General features: G+C 43.1%; 1 non-coding gene across 1 annotated transcript; it reads right to left on the reverse strand.

The window, feature by feature from the left end:
• Positions 1-753: 753 nt before the first annotated feature.
• Positions 754-860, reverse strand: LOC120274374. Its single transcript, XR_005540898.1, has one exon. It is a non-coding gene; the product is annotated as a small nucleolar RNA R71 (small nucleolar RNA).
• Between the last annotated feature and the right edge of the window lie 13,758 nt (positions 861-14,618).

The raw sequence follows: 14,618 nt of genomic DNA on the forward strand, positions 1-14,618 counted from the left end.
ACTTAAGTTGTACATTGTCCTCAATGTACACATGCAAGCTCACTCAACATGTATATCATTCAAAAATAGATGTGTGAGAAGCAATCAAAACAATACTCCCCTGACTCCTAGTGTTGCGTTTGATGAAGATAATTCCATGGAAGTAGTGTTCCGACGGGTTGTGAAGCTCACACGGCCAAGTGCCTCAGCACCCTGGCCATGCCCATGACTAAGTCTCAATTCCCAGGATGACAAGACCATCTGCGTGCATAGACGAGGGGGTTCAGTGAAGCTCAATAAAACAAAACAACTCGAGTATATATAAAAGATAAAGTAATGAATACAACTCGATAATGCGAAATAAAAATAAACTCAGAAGGAGAATAATTTCTGAGTGAACAACTCTAAAAAAAATAAAAAATAAAATAAAATGCAAGAAAGTAAAGGAAAAGTCATATGTCGGTGTCACCCTCGGGCTCCTGTGCTGCTGCTGCTGCTTAAGAGGCACATGGTGGGTCCAACGGTGCTGGGGTAGAGGATGGAGGTGCTGGAGGAACTGAGGGGGCCCAAGGAGTCCTCGACCGCAAGACAAATGATGAGGCAACGTCTCGCTCTAAGATCTGCTTTAATACGTCGAAGCGTGCCATGAACTCTGTGTACTGAGTGGCCTGCGTAGCCCTAATCTCGGCAACCTCTGCTCGGGCATGAATCACTACATGGGAGGAGATGGTAGAAGCTTTTCTAGCCCGTTATTTCCCTCCCGGAAAATCAGCAAAGCTTAGGAATGAGATCTCATCCTTTTTTCAGTTGGAATTGGAGTCTCTATTCGAGACATGGGAGAGGTTCAAGGAGCTCCTAAGAAAGTTCCCGCAACATGGATTCCCGGAGTGGATGATTGTTCAAACCATCTACAATGGTTTGAACCCGAGTACAAGACAACTCTTGGATGCGGCAGTAGGAGGTACCTTAGGTAGCAAAACCCCCGATGAAATTGGTGGCCGATCTCCATGAAATTGATGCGGTCTCCAGGAAATTGATGCGGTAACCTCATTGGCAGTGCAAGTAGAGAGTCTGAGTAAGAAGCTAGATCTCATAGCTTCGAATAGAGTTGTGGCCGTGACCAATTGCACCGGTTGTGGTGGAGGACATGCTCCCTCCGATTGCCCGATCGTTATTGGTGATGTTTCTTCAGTGGAAAACGTTGACTGTGTAGGTAATGGCATGAGACCTCAAGGGAACCCATATAGCAATACCTACAATTCAGGTTGGAAGAATCATACCAAATTTTCATGGATTAATCAAGGACCACAAAAGGCCATGGGGAAATCAGGTTTACAACAACAACAACAAGCCCCTCATGTGGAAAACAGAATCTCAAGTTTGGAAACCCGAATGACGGATTTAGAGAAGCACTTGGCTAGATTTGTTCAATCTACAAATACACGGTTTGAATCAGTCGAGGCTACACTTCGCAACCACTCCGCCTCTTTGCACAACCTTGAAAATCAGGTGGGGTAAATTGTGAAGTCTCTCTCCAAAAGGCCACATGGAAGTTTACCAAGCAATACAGAAACCAACCCTAGCAAACATGTGAAGGCGATCACTTTGAGAAGTGGTCGTGAGGTTGAAGGGAGGCTTCCGAGTGCGAAGCCGAAAGAACATGCACCCGAGGTTGTAGAGGTTGAGGAGGGAGCAAACAAAGAGAAAGAGGTGGCACCCCCACCTTTCAAGCCAAGAATCCCTTATCCCTCTAGATTGAAGAATGACCAAGGGGATGAACAGTATAAGAAGTTCCTGAGTTTATTTAAGCAACTCCACATCAACATTCCTTTTGTAGAGGCATTAGCTCAAATGCCTAAGTATGCAAAGTTTCTAAAAGACTTGTTGACTAATAAGAGGAAGTTGGAAGAGAGTGCTGCAGTGGTGCTTGATGCTTCATGCTCGGCGGTGTTGCAAAAGAACATGCCGAACAAGAAGAAAGACCCGGGAAGCTTCATCATTCTATGTAATATAGGCAACTTAGGTGAGGAAATGACATTGGCGGATTCATGGGCAAGTATCAACATCATGCCATACACTTTCTTCCAAAAGCTAGGCTTGGGAGAGCCGAGGCCTACACGGATGACTTTACAATTAGCGGACTGAACTGTGCGACATCCGAGAGGCATCATTGAAGACGTGCTTGTCAAGGTGGACAAGTACATTTTTCTGGTTGAAATCATTGTGTTAGATGTCGATGAGGATGCGGATGTACCCTTGATACTTGGGAGACCGTTCTTGCGGACTTCCAAAGCATTGATTGACATCGACGGCGGAGAGCTCACATTGAGAGTTGGAGATGACAAACTTACTTACCGCCTTGCTGAAGCCATGCAGCATTCTCTCAATTTTGATGACACTTTGTGTTTTGTAGACACTACTGATGAGCTTGTTGATAAATACATGCAGGAAAAGTTCAATCCGGATCCGTATGAAGGTTTGTTCGACCAAGAGGAGACCAATGAAGAAGTAATAATGCTTGGGTCGACTGAAGAAGTAACATCTACCCCGGGGATATTGAAGAAGGTGCTCCAAAAAATGAAGAGGGCTAGGAGACGCCACCGAAAATGCTCCAAGACTGTTGGAGACGTACTTGAACCAAGAAAGTTGGATGAACCATTGCTAGGTGGTCCGAAGCCCGATAGTACACCCTCTACCCTCAAGAGACTTTGCTCATCATGCTTTCAAGTCATGGGTAAGAGGGCATCCTTCATTCATGAACCCCCGTGAGGTAAGAAAGATATGTCAAGCTTAGTGATGTTAAACAAGCTCTTCTTGGGAGGCAACCCAAGTGTTTACTGTTTTCGTATCTTTTAGTTTAGTTTGGTTGCATGAATAAATTGTTAAGTGTTGGTGTCTTAATGATTAGATGTTTGTGCTGTGATTTTGCTATTTGTTTTTAAAATTCATCATGTGTTTTATGGGCAATTGGCGAAGTTTGGTCGTTTGGGTCCTATTTCATGTTTTTATCTGGTAAATTTTGCTCAATAGGACAGGCTCTGAGTGTGTAAACATGTTCAGAGAATTTCTGCAGGGCTTGCAGATTTTTCTAAGTTATCCAGAGAAAACACACAGGTGTGTGGAATTTCCGCACGCCCGTGGGTGTGTATTGCGAACTCATCCAGAGACGGCACAGGGGCGTGCGGCTGCCCCTGTGGACAACCATGCGAATGTCGCACGCCCGTGGGGAATTCCCGTACGGGCTTGTGAATTCCTGCAGAGTTGGGCTATTTTTCCTAAGAGCACACAGGGGCATGAACTCGCCCCTGTGGGGGACCTTGTGAACCACGTACGAACGTGGGTAATTTCCGCACACCCATGCGATACGCTGCAGAGGAGTTCTCTCCATCCCGAGAAGACATAGGGGCATGCGGCTGCCCATGTGAGTTTGGCATGTGAATGTCCACGCCCGAGGGGAATTTCCGCACGGGCGTGTGGAACACTTAGTATCTTTTCTCGGATGTCCACAGAAACCACAGGGGCGTGCGGCTGCCCCTGTGGGTCGGGCGCACCGGCGTGGATATTTTCCGCACGCCCGTGTGAAATTTGTTCAGAGTCAGTGAAAGTTTTTCTTGAGAGCACCTAGGGGCGTGCATTTGCCCCTGTGAAGATCTCATGTAGGGCGCACGGGCGTGGATAATTAACGCACGCCCTTGTGGATGCACAGAACTCCAAGGGTCGTGAGTTCTCTTTAAAAGAAGAATAGTTTCTCTCCCTCTTCACAACTTCTATTCGTCTGAAAACACTTTCACATCATTTTCTGATTCCATAGCGCCAATTTGGGAGGATTTTAGTGAGGTTTTCCGGCCGATTCTTCATTTTTTCTTCCCATCTCGTCGGTAAGCCCTATTTCTCATTTTCTTTGCCAATCCATGGTTTCCATCGATTTATATGGTTATAAATGCTTCGTTTCTTCAATTAGAATGATGATTTATGTCTAGAACGAAGTTAGAAGTATTTTTTAGTTGTATTTTTGGATTTTTAAAGCACGGCCATGCGGTTTTCATGCCCCGTGCACCCACACAGGCGTGCGGAAATTCCACACGTCCGTGTGGATTTCTGCAGCATTGTTTTATCAACTTGTTTGATCGATTTCGTTTAAATTTTGCACATTATGGCACCTCGATCGAAGAAGCAAGCTGATAAGAGACCACGTGAGTCATCCTAAGAGCCCGAGCACATGAGTTTTGTGATTCCAGAGCATCAAGTTCGCTATGAGCGCTTATCGAGACTCTGTTTCAGACAGACTCGATTCCTGGACACGACTATACTGCGAGATCTTCAGCAGGGAGATGAGTTCGCTGATGAGGTCGAGGACCTCGTTTCAGAAGGTGGTTGGCAGCAGTTGTTGACGATTAGAGAGCCAGCCATCGGAGAGTTCGCACTAGAAGTGCTATCATCATTCGAGTTTGATAGATCATACGTGAGTTTCGACAGTGTAGACGCCATTTAGTTCAGAGTATTTGGACACCATCATAGCTTGAGCATTACTCAGTTTTCGGTCCTACTTGGCTTGTATGAGGAGGCATTCATGGATACGGAGGAGTACGAGCATTTACCGACTGATTATCCTGGAACCCTGACCCCGCAGAGAGCTTACAGAGTGTTATGTGGTCAGGGTCAGTACGAGCCGGGGGTGTCCAAGGCCACGTGCCTTTCCCGACCTGCATATAGATACTTACATACCATCATGAGTAGGTCGGTGAATGGCCGTGGTGATAGTACTGGTGTTCTGAGCTGTCAGGAACTACTATACTTGTACTCGATGGTGCAGCATGTACCGATTCACTTAGGGCACATATTGGCAGAGTACATCAGACATCAAGGGCACTATGCTAGGCTGGGAGCGATCTTCTCGGGCCACTACATTACGAGATTAGTGCTGGGTATGGGTCTCTTGGATTCGATTCGCGGGGTCGAGAAGACAAGTATACCTGGTCCCCTGGGTCTAGAGACGATGAGGTTGATGGGCATGATACACAGGGTTTGGACAGGGGTTTTTGCTTTAGTGCTACCAGCTCCAGAGATAGCCGAGGATGAGGGTGACAAAGCCGGGGCATCTCAGCCCATTCCCGAGACTCAGCCAACACCGATGGAGACCGAGGCACCTCCAGCAGCGGAGGAACCACCCCCCGTTCATATGTTTTCACCACCTCGAGCCCATGATCGCTTTGAGATGCTCAAGAATGCTGTAGGAGTGGTCCGAGCAGAGGTTGCCGAGATTAGAGCTACGCAGGCCACTCAGTACACAGAGTTCATGGTGCGTTTCGACGTGTTACAGCAGATTTTAGAGCGAGACGTCGCCTCATCATTTGTATTACGGCCGAGGACTCCGCAGGCCCCCTCAGTTCCTCCAGCATCTCCAATCCCTACCCCGGCACCGGTGGACCTACTATGTGCGTCTTCAGCAGCAGCAGCAGCACAGGAGCCTGAGCGCGACACCAACATTTGACATTATTTGTTTTTCTGCATTTCTTTTACTTTCTTGCATTTTATTTTAGACTTGTTCACTCAGAAAAGACTTTCCTTCTGAGCTTATGTTCATTTTGCATCATCGAGTTGTATTCATTGCTTTATTTTTTATATACACTTGATTTATTTTGTTTTGTTGAGCTTCACTGAACCCCCTCGTGTATGCGTGTAGATGGTTTTGTCATCTTGGGAATTGAGACTTGGTCATGGGCACGCCGAAGGTGCTGAGGCACTTGGCCGTGTGTGCTTCACAACCCGTCGGAACACTACTCCCATGGAATTAGCTTCATCAAACGCAACACTAGGAGTCAGGGGAGTAGTGTTTTGATTGCTTCTCCCACTTCTATTTTTGAATGATATATATTTTGAGTGAGCTTGCATGTGTACATTGAGGACAATGTATAACTTAAGTGTGGGGGGGAGTTTCATAATGCGCACATCTTTTCTATTGTTCTTGGTTGATATATGCTCACATAGCCAATGGCGGTTCACCTTAGTTGCAATGATTGTATTCTTAAGTTTAGGAGAATGGTTAGCATTGAATGTTTTCATACTCTAGTTCTTGCTTGAATATTTAGGAATTTTTTGCCCGATTTACACTTAGTGCACTACTCACTCCTTGAACTCTATTGGAAACTCATGTTCGATGTTAAAGGGACTAGTTAGGTTTATTTCTTGTGCTAAATTCTGGGAAAAAAATGGAAAATGAAAAGAAAAAAAAACAAAATAGTTTTATTGTTTATTTGTGCTTGTTGGGTGGAAAGAGCTACCACCTATAAAGTATGAAGCTACTCTCATAAGTCGGATACTAGTTATGCCCTAATGAGAGAAAGAGCTATCTCATAGGATGAGTGAAAGCTACCACTCCGGTAGAAAGAGCTACCACCTCGAAAGTGTGAAAGCCACCTTAGCGGCCGCTTTGGAAATTGCTATCTTAGAGGATGTGTGAAACTACTACCATCTTTAAAATTTTTGTCACTTTTGTAGACAAATAAATCCCTTGTACTTAGAACTTTGAGGAGTATACCTTGGGTTGTTTTGAGTGAGTTCACACACTTACACGAAATTCGGGTTTGTTGTCTTTTTTTATTCAAGTTTTTCGCTAGAGCATTGATTTTTCGTATTTAGTGTTGAAATTTTCCTTACTTATAGAATACTCTCTTTGTATACCTTGGTGAACCTAATGCCAAGAACTTTCAATATTTTCTTCACTGATGCACAGAATGTTTTAATTTTTGCTTGAGGACAATCAAAAGCTTAAATGTGGGGGAGTTTGATAAGTGCTTGTGCGATATGAATGCGAAGCGTTCATTCCTTATGTTGAGCATTACTTGTCTTGGGTTTATACACTAATATGTGTGTTTTTATGTTACTTTTATGCAGGAAGGGTTGTGAGGCCGGGTATGAAGGAAATAGGCCAATGTGGATCATAATGTACCTATTTTGGAGGAAATCTTGCTAAGGTTCAAACGCGAAGACATAGGTCAGGTGTGAGATGCTAGAGTGTGTGCCAACCTCCTCGTATTTGAGTGGGAACATCCATTTGGAGGGGCACAAAGGCAGTCACATTAGAGAATTCCGACTTATGCACATAGAACAAGAGCTAGACCAACGTGTACACCATTGAAGAAGCAAGTGATCCACGACGTGAACGTGTGCCCGTTTGCGTTAACCCAATGAAAGTATGGAATTAGGAAGCTATTCATATCGAACACTGTAGCAGAACACTATAGCAACATCGTAGTATATACTGTAGCAGCACTGTTTAAAGCCGGCCGATAAACCAGAGAAACAGAGAATCCACACGGGCATGTGGAAATTATCCACGCCCGTGTGGAAATTTCGAACGGGTGCGTGGAGCATCGACGCCCGTGTAGTCGCCTGATTCCAGCCTTATTTAAAGCCGATTCAGCCCCGATTTTGGTATTCTTTTCTCCATCTTTTCCCCAACTTGCGAGAGGGCTTCGGCTAGGGTTTCGAGGGGTATTGGCCAAGGTTTTGGAGAGGTTCTATGGATCCGACATCGTCATTCCTTAGGAAGAAGGTTGGCAGGGGACCTTCCATCGAGGCGTATCCTATACCGGATGAGGGAATCCTTGGATGACGAGTAGAGGACTTTCCTCAAGACCATCGACACGACCATCGAGGGGGTTTCTTTATGGATTCATTGCTTTTACATTCTATTTCTTTGATTGTACTTAGCTCCATGGAGAGCTAAACCACTAGTGGGTACTTGGATGATTGTGAACCCTAGGATGTATTCGTTTCATTGAACTTCTTTATTATGCTTTCAATAAATTAATGTTTATTGTGAGTTCCAACCTTGAATGCTTGACTGTATGAACATTTCCCCTAGAGTGATAGTAGGGTTGAAAGTTCTTGTTTGTAACCTTGTGAGTGAGTGACACACCACGAGCGTTAGAGAGGGTTGAGAGGGTGAGTCGAGAGGTACAGGAGCGTCCCCTTTCCAATCCGGCATGATAGATTCTACCTCCATTCCTCGAGTTCTTTGTGGCCATAATAGAGTGAATGGTCTAAGGGATGAACCTCCGCTGGGCCTAGTTGCGCGTGCAATGGAGTGAAGTGTTGAGGTGATCTTAGTATCTAGGGCTTAATTGTGGCTAGGGACCTTCCGCCTGGACCAAAGGGTTAGGTCTATATTTAGGAAGAGATTTATCACTTGGAATCCCTAGAGCTCATTGCAACTCTATGCGAGTGCGAGGTGTTGAGATTGCTTGATTTCTCCTCCGGAACATGTATAGAGTTAGGCATAGTTACCTTAGATTTGGGACTATGTATGTAAGGATTTCAATGACTCACCATTGCATTGATTAGGAAGACTAATTGAGGGTTCTTGCACAAGAAGTGATTATCCTAGGTGAAGCATTATCCGAGTACCCCATCTTTATAGATTGCCTTACCCTCTTCTTTACTTTTTCTCTCTTACTTGTTGATTTTATTGTTGAGAATTGAATCATTTCCACACTTATCACTATTGATATTCCACATAGCTAAGAATCGAATTAAGTGTTTCTATCCCCCCGGGATTATTACTTTGACAAACCCGTGCACTTGCTTGATATACGCAAGGGGATCCTTGTCAACGCCCGTGGAGTGGCCCAATTTTAGCCCTATTTAGAGCCGATTCAGACCCGATTTTTCTATTCTTTTCTCCATCTTTTCCCCAACTTGCGAGAGGGCTTTGGCTAGGGTTTTGAGGGGTATTGGCCAAGGTTTTGGAGAGGTTTTACGGCTCCGACATCATCATTCCTTAGGAAGAAGGTTGGTAGGGGAGCTTTCGTCGAGGCGTATCCTATACCGGACGAGGGAATCCTTGGACGATGAGTAGAGAACTTTCCACAAGACCATCGACACGACCATCGAGGGGGTTTTCTATGGATTCATTGCTTTTACATTCTATTTCTTTGATTGTATTTAGCTCCATGGAGAGCTAAACCCCTAATGGGTACTTTGGTATTTCTGAACCCTAGGATGTATTCATTTCATTGAATCTCTTTATTATGCTTTCAATTAATTGATGTTTATTGTGAGTTCCAACCTTGAATGCTTGATTGTATGAACATTTCCCCTAGAGTGACACTAGGGTTGAGAGTTCTTGTTGGTAACCTTGTGATTGAGTGACACACCAGGAGTGTTAGACAAAGCTAGGTTGGAGAGGGTTGAGAGGGTGAGTTGAGAGGTACAGGAGCGTCCCCTTTCCCCTCTAACGTGATAGATTCTACCTCCGTTCCTCGAGTTCTTTGCAGCCATAATAGAGTGAATGGTCTAAGGGATGAACCTCCGTAGGGGCATAGTTGCGCGTGCAACGGAGTGAAGCGTTGAGGTGATCTTAGTATCTAGGGCTTAATTGTGGGTAGGGACCTTCCGCCTGGACCAAAGGGTTAGGTCTATAATTAGGAAGAGATTTATCACTTGGAATCCCTAGAGCTCATTGCAACATCATTCGAGTGCGAGGTTGAGAGGTTATCTAATCTCTCCTCTGGGACATGAATATTGTTACGCATAGTTGACCTTAGATTTGGGACTATGTATGTAAGGATTTCCACGACTCACCATTGCATTGATTAGGAAGCATAATAGAGGGTTCTTGCACTTGAAGCGATTATCCTAGGTGGAGCATTATCCGAGTACCCCATCTTTATCTATTGCCTTACCTCCTTCTCTACTTTTGCTCTCTTACTTGTTGCTCTTATTGTTGAGAATTGAATCATTATCACACTTATCACTATTGATCTTTCACATAGCTAAGAATTGAATTAAGTGTTTTTACTCCCTGCTCCCTATGGATTTGATACCCGCTCACCCGGGATTATTACTTTGACAAACCCATGCACTTGCGAGATATAGACAAGGGGACCTTGTCACTCAACATCTACGTATCATTGTCCATTGCTTTTCGAGTTTTATATTTGCTTGATGCCAGAGGTAATGCATTTCGCAACTTTTCAATCTATTTGTTTTTAATGAGTTAATTGCTTAGGGACAAGCAATGCTTAAGTGTGGGGATATTTGATAAGTGTCTAAATGTAGGTGTTTTCGTATATATATATCGTATTCACTTTGCATGTATTTTGTGAGGTTTGATGCCTGTTTTGCGTTTAATCGTCTACTATTTCCTTTTAGGGCATAAGGAAGCCATGGAGAATAAGAAGATATCATTTAAATAAAAAGACAAGAAAACAAGAATTTCATACCACTCCACATACTACCCAGTATGGGGCCGTATACACTTTAGCAGCGGAATGATTTGTACTTCTCTGCCTAGATTTCCATACTACCCAGTATACAGTGCTGTATGGAGACCATATGCACCTCGTATGAAACGTGAATCAAGGGTTTTTGAGTGCTATATGACCCCCATACGACCCCTATACAGCCCGTATGTCGTGGGCGGTATAAATATTGACTTTTAGGGCAGAACAAGGGGATTTTTGCTGGCCTTCTTTTGGGAGACCACTTGAGAGGCTTTGGGGGGACCTTGGGAAGGAGAAGAAGGACAAGGAAGCTAGGAGATCATTCAAGGCCAAGGTCCAAGACTCTCAAGGCAAGAAGGCAACATCATTCAAGGGGAGATCTACCAAGATTGGAAGGAAGGAGACCCGTGGCTAGAGGAAGCGTCATTCAGCATTCCTTTGGCGGGGGAAGCGTCATTCGGCATATATTCTACCTCCACCTCCACCATTTCATCTAGGGAGTGTCATTTATGCTTTTCTTTTGTGTTTCAGTTGATTGTATTGCTTGTTGTGGGATGATGACACACTAGACCACCAAGGCCACTAGTTGTTGGTGAACCTTGGTGGGTTTTATCATGTATTTTGGATGATTACTTGTTAATTCCATGCTTTGGTAATTTTGAGATTTAATCCATTGTTTTCATGCTAAGTGCTACACTAAGGAGAAATCCATAGCTCTTTTATGAGTGATGCATGTAGATGTGACTTGCTCGCATGTATTAGATCATGATTAGATTAAAAAGGGATACTTGTATCATCACGCCGAGAAATCGGGTGTTTGGTAGCCCTCCATGTAGGTGTAAGCCGAAGAAGAGTAGGCTTACTCCTAAGTGAGATTTCCTCATACTTAATGCAATCGTAGGGTTGTGGATTTGGAAGAAATTCCTATCTATGTTTGTATGGGATTAGGGTTCAATCAGCGAGAAATTCGGGTTGTTCTAATCTTGGAAATTCATGGTCAATTTTACCCTTGCATCTTTTATTCATCATCCATGTTTCATGATAACCCCTCAAGGGGATCCGCATCCATAGGCCTTCGCATTACATTGAGTTTCTTGCTTGCTTATTTCTTGTTATCTCTAATTTGTTGATAATCTTGTTTTAATTTTAATTGCACCTAGTAGAGTAAGTTCTCTCACTTGAGATCTTAGGCTAGATAATAGCTCAAGAAGGAGTAATAGGAGATCCTTAGCCCCGTGGAACACGATCCTCGTGGCTTCGCATGAGGTATTACTTGGCGATCTCGTTCACTTGCGGGGAAGCAATCAAATGTTTACCACAAACTAGCAACGCCATATCATCCACAAACTAGCAGGCAAGTGGAAGTTTTAAACAGTGATTTAAAAAGAATCTTGGAGAAAAACATTGCTCAGAATGTAAGAGACTGGGCAGAACACTTGGATGATGCTCTCTAGGCATACAGAACTGCATATAAGACTCCTATTGGGACCACTCCATACATATTAGTATATGGAAAAGCCTGCCACTTACCTGTTGAACTTGAACACAAAGCTTATTGGGCTGGTAAATTTCTAAATCTTGATTCCACTCTTGTAAGTGAGAAGAGGAAGCTTCAACTGAACGAATTATATGAATGGCGCGCCATGGCATACGAAAATTCCAAACTCTACAAAGAAAGGGTGAAGGAGTACCATGGTAAGCATATCAATCACCCTAAACAATTTTAAGTGGGAGACCAAGTTTTACTATTCAATTCCAGGATGAAACTATTCCCAATAAAACTTAAGTCACGTTGGTCCGGTCCGTAAATGGTCACTCAAGTTTCCCCACACGGAACAGTTGAAGTAACCCACCCCGAAAACGGCACTTTTAAGGTGAATGTATAGAGGTTGAAGCTATATTTTAACAACAATAATTCGAAGATGACCGGGGGTAATTTCAAACTATTTGAACCCCTGTGAGGTAAGTAACAAGGTACGTCAGGCTTGTGACATTAAACAACCGCTTCTTGGGATGAAACCCAACCATTCGGGGATTTAATTTCATGTTTTTATGTTCTTTGTGTTCATTTTTGCATGTTAGTGTTCTTTTCATATTTTTTTAAAGTTCTGAATGTGAATAAGTCCATGCTCTAATAGTCTTGCATATTATTATCATTGTCCATGTGGTTGTTTAATTGTGTACATCGATGAGAAACACTTGTTTTGGCTATCATTTCATGCATTATATCAAAATTTTGAACCATTAATTCATGTTGGAGGTGTTTTTGGAAAACTTTGTAGCTATGCCCATGTGTTTGGAGAAGTGATTGAAGCTTTAAAACTTGATTTCAAGGGTATACGGCCTCAATGAGGAGCTCACAGAGGTTGTTTGCCCCAACTAGGGAAGAAAGCTTAGGGCATACGGCCTCAATGAGCTCCTCATTGAGGCCGTATAGCAATGAGCTGCTCATTGAGGCCTTCTACCCCATCCAGTGAGAATGCACTAGGCTATACGGCCTCAATGAGGATCTCATTGAGGTTGTCTACCCTAAACTGAGAGATTGCACTAGGGCATACGGCCTCAATGAGCTCCTCATTGAGGCCGTATGGAGTCTAAATTATCATGCTAAACTTGCTATCTTGTTTCTCTCTTCACTATTCTTCTTCTTCAACCGAACTATAATCTTCATTATCCATCAAACCATGGTCAGATCTCATCATCTCTTGCTCTAATTTATCTCCTGACCTCTTTAAGAAGTCGATCTAGTGGTTTTATCCAAGCTCCACTCAAGTTTTCTCAAGCTTTTGTTGGTAAGAATCTTGATGACTTAATTTTATTTTCTTCTTTTTTTCTTTCTTTCTTGAGCTTGTGTGTCGATTGTTTCAAGCTTTTAGCTTGTCTTGTGTGGTATAAGCATCATGGTTGTGAATTTCCTTGAATTTATGTACAAATTTTTTGAATTTCATAATGATGAGAACCTCTTGCAATTTGAATAGTGTCCATACGGGCCCCCCATATGGCGATATGGATCCTATTCTATTCTTTTTCTCAACATTTTTACCCATTTTCTTCCCACATTTTACACTCTTAGTTTTTCTTTTAAGTCTTATATGGTTTATTCTTGAAGTAGGAATGCCGAACATTAAGAAATTTGCCTCCAAACTTCGAAGAAGCATCATGCCAACTCCGAAGAACCCAACATTAATCTTGCTCTTCATAAAGCATAGTATGAAGTTTTGATGACCAAAACTTTTGAGCACATTTCACCAAATAGAATGGGGTATTTTGGAATACTTGGGACGGATGAACAAGTTAAAACTTACTTTTACATGGTTGTTGGCGAATTTGTTTGAAATCAAAGCTCCTGCCTATCGCCAACTAACCATGGAGGTTTTGAGCACTTTTGAAGCACACCAAGACCACCACATCAACAATGTCTAGCGATGACTAGTTTGACATTTGAGCATGGACGTTTGCTTTATTTTTGTAGTTTGTTATTTTTCTTTACTTTCTACATGTGTGTCTGTTTGATTCTAATAAGTTGGGAAGGGTTATGCCCTCCAACCTTCTATAGAACCTTCTTTACTTTATCTAGTTGTGTGTTTGACTACTCCCTAGCTTTTAGTTCGCTTGCATTTAAATTTTTGTTTTGAATGATGATGTCCCATTATGTCTTGCAGGGCATTAAGGGAGCTTGGTGAACTTCCCCACATTCTATAGAAGCTGGACCCGACATGTATCGCTTGCCATACCTTATAATCTTGTCACATCTCACCATTTACACAAGATGAACCAAGGAAGTTCGTTTTCACCCTCCACTTTTGTTTTCATTACTTATTCTACCATGCTTTTCGTGATTATGTACATTGGGGACAATGTATAACACTAGGTGTGGGAATGGGTGTATTTCATGTATTAGTGTCTGACAAGGTCCCCTTGCTTATATCCCGCAAGTGCACGGGTTTGTCGAAGTAATAATCCCGGATGAGCGGGGTCGAATCCACAGCGAGTAGGGAGTAAAGACACTTAATTCGATTCTTAGCTATGTGGAGTATCAACAATGATAAGTGTGGTAATGATTCAATTCTCAGAAATTAAAAAGCTACAAGTAAGAGAGCAAAAGTAAGGAGGAGGCAAGGCAATCGATAAAGATGGGGTACTCGGATGATGCTTCACCTAGGATAATCGCTTCAAGTGCAAGAACTCTCTATTATGCTTCCTAATCAATGCAATGGTGAGTCGTGGAAATCCTTACATACATAGTCCCAAATCTAAGGTCAACTATGCCTAACTCTATACATGTCCTGGAGGAGAAATTGAACAATCTCAACACCTCGCACTCGCATAGAGTTGCAATGAGCTCTAGGGATTCCAAGTGATAAATTTCTCCCTAGATCTAGACCTAACCCTTTGGTCCAGGCGGAAGGTCCC

This window comes from Dioscorea cayenensis, chromosome 12 (genome assembly GCF_009730915.1).
Source record: "Dioscorea cayenensis subsp. rotundata cultivar TDr96_F1 chromosome 12, TDr96_F1_v2_PseudoChromosome.rev07_lg8_w22 25.fasta, whole genome shotgun sequence".
Classification (NCBI taxonomy): Eukaryota; Viridiplantae; Streptophyta; class Magnoliopsida; order Dioscoreales; family Dioscoreaceae; genus Dioscorea; species Dioscorea cayenensis.